Below are 5482 nucleotides of genomic sequence, written 5' to 3' on the forward strand. Positions count from 1 at the left end.
ATACTGGCAGTTAGTGTGAATTCTGTGGTTGACACATATTTAACTGTCCTTCCTTCCTCTTTAAGACGTTAACATGGATGATGACCAGACCAGCATCTCAGAAAAAGGGATGTTCTTGTATTTCAATACAAATTGTGCAACAGACTGCATATCTACTTGCCTTCATTTTAATTAGTGGGACTACATTTTTTAAATTAGCTAAATGTTTCAAATTTTCTATGTGATATTTTGACTACACAGAGAACCATTTAAACAATGTGTCGACTACAGGGGGCTTGATGCGGTTGCTAGGTGATTTCTGACGTATCCAAAAGCCCTCTATACTATTTAGAATGTTTACAATTTCTTATGTGCTGTCTTGTCCTTCTGAGTTCTGTATATACAGGTCAAATTTCCAAGATGTCACTCAAGTAGAACCCATTCCATTTTAAACCCATGACCATCACTCCTCATCAGCTGTATCAACTTAATACTGAAGATTCCAGTGTTCTAGACTAGAGCTCCACCTACTGGTATCTCAACATTACTGCACCATCCTAATAATAATGTCCTCAATAATGTTGGGTTAATAACAACATAACAAACTGAAAATACATTAGATAAACTAGTAGAAAAACGAAACTGTTTACTTGACAAAGTTACAGTTAACTTCTTATGGATGGGGGGCAGTATTGAGTAGCTTGGATGAATAAGGTGCCCAGAGTAAACGGCCTGCTCCTCAGTCTCAGTTGCTAATATATGCATATTATTATTAGTATTGGATAGAAAACACTCTGAAGTTTCTAAAACGTTGAATGATGTCTGTATTAATGAAGTGAGAGGCAGGCTGAAAAACTATAACTGAGGTTGGTATGTATTCAACACAGTTCCCATTGATGGCAACACAGTCTTGAATCCCCTTGCAATGTATTCAACACAGTTCCCAAATCCCCTTTGAGATATTAATGGAGAAAATCAAATTCAAACACAGTTCCCATTGGAATATTAATGAAGTGAGAAATCTGAGGTTGGTATGTATTCAACACAGTTCCCATTGGAATCCCCTTGAGATATTAATGAAGTGAGAAATCTGAGGTTGGTATGTATTCAACACAGTTCCCATTGGAATCCCTTGAGATATTAATGAAGTGAGAAATCTGAGGTTGGTATGTATTCAACACAGTTCCCATTGGAATCCCACAGTTGAGATATTAATGAAGTGAGAAATCTGAGGTTGGTATGTATTCAACACAGTTCCCATTGGAATCCCCTTGAGATATTAATGAAGTGAGAAATCTGAGGTTGGTATGTATTCAACACAGTTCCCATTGGAATCCCCTTGAGATATTAATGAATGAAAATCTGAGGTTGGTATGTATTCAACACAGTTCCCATTCCTAGGTCTTCCACTAGATGTCAAGCGTCTATAGAAATTTGAACGGGGCTTCTACTGTGTTGTGGGACTGAATGACAGCAGAATGAATCAGGTGTCGCTGACAGTCAGCCATTTCCTGGTCAAGTGTGCATTTCACATGATATAGAGAGACCTGTGTTCCATGACTCCTCAAGACACAAAGGATTACTCGGTTGGAACTTTATTGAAGATTAATGATAAAAACATCCTAATGATTGATTCTGTACTTAGTTTGAAATGTTTCTTCGACCTGTAATATAACTTTTTGAAGTTTTTGTCCGACGTAACGCTGACCAGAGCGAGCGTATGGATATGTATACCAAACGCGCTAACAAAAGTAGCTAATTGGACATAAATAATGTACATTATCGAACAAATCAAGTATTTATTGTGGACCTGGGATTCCTGGGAGTGCATTCTGATGGAGATCGTCAAAGGTAAGGGAATATTTAGCATGTAATTTATGGTTTATGTTGACCACAACATGGTGGCTATTTTGACTTGATTGTTCTGAGCGCCGTCTCAGATTATTGCATGGTTTGCTTTTTCCATAAAGTTTTTTAAAAATCGGACACAGCGGTTGCATTAAGGACGGGGCGGCAGTTTCTATCTGACCAGTATTCTTCCGGTAAATCTCACAAACAGGAAGTGCATTCATTCCTTAATAATCCCACTGTGGGAATGCTTTTGTATTGAAAAACTACAATGAGGAGTCATGGGGTGGCAGGTAGCCTAGTGGTCAGAGTGTTGGACTAGTAAACAGAAGGTTGCAAGTTCAAACCCCCGAGCTGACAAGGTACACATCTGTCATTCTGCCCCTGAACAGGCAGTTAACCCACTGTTCCTAGGCTGTCATTGTAAATAAGAATTTGTTCTTAACTGACTTGCCTAGTTAAATAAAGGTAAAAATAAAAATTTAAAAAGAACAGGTATATTTATTATTCCATGTGTATAACTTGTATTATCATCTACATTTATGATGCGTATTTCTGTTGAATCGATGTGGCTATGCAAAATCAATGGATTCTTTGGGAACTAGTGAATGTAATGCGCCAATGTAAAATCAGATTTTTTTATATATATTTTTTATATAAATATGAACTTTATCAAACAAAACATACATGTATTGTGTCCTACGAGTGTCATCTGATGAAGATCATCAAAGGTTAGTTATTCATTTAATCTCAATTTGTGCTTTTTGTGACTCCTTTCTTTGGCTGGGAAAATGGCTGTGTTTTTCTGTGGCTTGGTGGTGACCTAACATAATCTTTTGTGGTGCTTTCGCCGTAAAGACTATTTGAAATCGGACACTGTGGTGGGATTAACAACGAGACTACCTTTAAAACAGTATAGGATACATGTATGTTTGAGGAATTTTAATTTTGAGATTTCTGTTGTTTTGATTTTGGCGCCCTGCACTTTCACTGGCTTTGTCATATCATCCCGTTAACGGGATTGCATCCCAAATTTAGCAAACACACTGTTGTAGTAGAATTTGCCACTATCATATTCTGTTACACTGTTGGGCATTTTGTACAATAGAGAAGGATGGTGGGCAGAGACATAGGAGGAGAGGCTCATTGTAATGGCTGGAATAGAATTATGGGATATCGTTCCATTTATTCCATTCCAGCCTTTACAATGAGCCCGTCCTTCTATATATCTGCCCACCAGCCTCCTCCGTTGTACAGTACCGGTAGTAGTAGAGGGATCAATACCATCATCACCATTGTGATTCTGTGTTGAATGTATAGGCTAATGTAGCCTGTTACCATAGGCCTGTTGTCCATGTATAGGTTTATGTAGCCTGTTGTCCATGTGTAGGTTTAGGTAGCCTGTTGTCCATGTGTAGGTTTATGTAGCCTGTTATCAATATATAGTCTAATGGAGCCTGTTGTCCATATATGGTCTAATGTAGCCTGTTGTCCATATATACAGTTGAAGTCGGAAATTTACATACACCTTAGCCAAATACATTTAAACTCAGTTTTTAACAATTCCTTAATCCCAGTAAAATATCCTGTCTTATGTCAGTTAGGATCACCACTTTGATTTAAGAATGTGAAATGTCAGAATAATAGTTGAGAGAATGATTTATTTCAGCTTTCATTTATTTCATCACATTCCCAGTCGGTCTGAAGTTTACATACTAATTGAGTGTATTTGGTAGCAATGCCTTTAAATTGTTTAACTTGGGTAAAACCTTTTGGGTAGCCTTCCTCAAGCTTCCCACGATAAGTTGGGTGATTCTTGTCCGATTCCTCCTGACAGAGCTGGTGTAACTGAGTCAGGTTTGTAGTCCTCCTTGCTCGCACACGCTTTTTCAGTTCTGCCCACAAATTTTCTATAGGATTGACGTCAGGGCTTTGTGATGGCCACCTTGCCTTTGTTGTCCATAAGCCATTTTGCCACAACTTTGGAAGTATGCTTGGGGTCAATGTCCATTTGGAAGACCCATTTGCGATCAAGCTTTAACTTACTGACTGTCTTGATGTTGCTTCAATATATCCACATTTTCCTTCCTCATGATGCCATTTATATTGTGAAGTGCACTAGTCTCTCCTGCAGCAAAGCACCCCCAAAATATGATGCTGCCACCCCTGTGCTTCACGGTTTGAATGGTGTTCTTCAGCTTGCAAGCTTCCCCCTTTTTCCTCCAAACATAACAATGGTCATTATGGCCAAATTGCTCCCAAGGATGAACCAGATTTGTGGAGGGCTCCAATTTGTTTTCTGAGGTCTTGGCTGATTTCTTTTGATTTTCCCATGATGTCAAGCAGAGGCACTGAGTTTCAAGGTAGGCCTTGAAATACATCCACAGATACACCTCTAATTGACTCAAATCATGTCAATTAGACTATCAGAAGCTTCTAAAGCCATGACATCATTTTCTGGAATTTTCCAAGCTGTTTAAAGGCACAGTCAACTTAGTGTATGTAAACTTCTGACCCACTGGAATTGTGATAGTTATTTATAAGTGAAATAATCTGTCTGTAAACAATTGTTGGAAAAGTTACTTGTGTCATGCACAAAGTAGATGTCCTAACCGACTTAGAAACTACAGTTTGTTAACAAGAAATTTGTGGAGTGGTTGAAAAACAAGTTTTAATGACTCAACTTAGTGTATGTAAACTTCCGACTTCAACTGTACCTATGTGAGAGTGGATTCTCAGCCCTCACTAGCATGAAAACTGAATACAGGCACAGACTGTGTGGAAAATGATTTAAGACTGAGACTCTCCAATACAACCTAACGTTGCAGAGTTATGCATCCTTTCATGCACACCCATCTCATTAACCTGTGCTGAGTTACTCACAATGAACAAATAAGGTTTTTACATGAAAGATGGCAACATAATGAGAAAAATTATTCACTAATATTATAGTATTTTTGTGCCCTGGTCCTATAAGAGCTCTTTGTCACTTCCCACGAGCCGGATAAAACTCACACTCATTCTTATATAATAATATAATAATAATAATTCTATGTTTTAATAAATGTATCATATAGTGTGTGTGTGTATATGGCTTACAATGATGGCAAAAAACTATATTTGAGAGTGCTAGGCGGGGTACACAACTGGAGGTTGAATGTTTGACGGGGTACGGGACTATAAAAAGTTTGGGAACCACTGATCTGAACCAACAACACTTACTGGCAGTGCAGAGAAACAAGAAGTATCCTCCTGTAAGTGTGAATTTAAACAGGAGATAAGACATTAACATGCATAAACAGCATCTCAGAAGAGGTTGTATTTCTTCATTTGAGGAGTGGGCCATACATTTTTAAAGAGGAAAAATGTGACCTGGATTCCCCATCACTCTCATCAGCTGCATCAGTGTTAGAATGTTCCAGTTTTCTAGACTAGAGATCCTCCTACTGGCATCTCAACATTACTGCAGCCTCCAGTCTTCGCCATGATGTCCTCATTCATTTGGGAAGTAATAGGAATACAAAAATTGCTCTACCAGCGGAGCTACAGGGAACTATATTCTGTACAGTCTAATGTGTTTATACAGATTCCTGATACCCCCAACCTCACTGTGTCTCATGTTAATACTACTCCTAAACACAACACACCATCACTG

The sequence above is a fragment of the Oncorhynchus keta genome, chromosome 10 (assembly GCF_023373465.1).
Source record: "Oncorhynchus keta strain PuntledgeMale-10-30-2019 chromosome 10, Oket_V2, whole genome shotgun sequence".
Taxonomy (NCBI): Eukaryota; Metazoa; Chordata; class Actinopteri; order Salmoniformes; family Salmonidae; genus Oncorhynchus; species Oncorhynchus keta.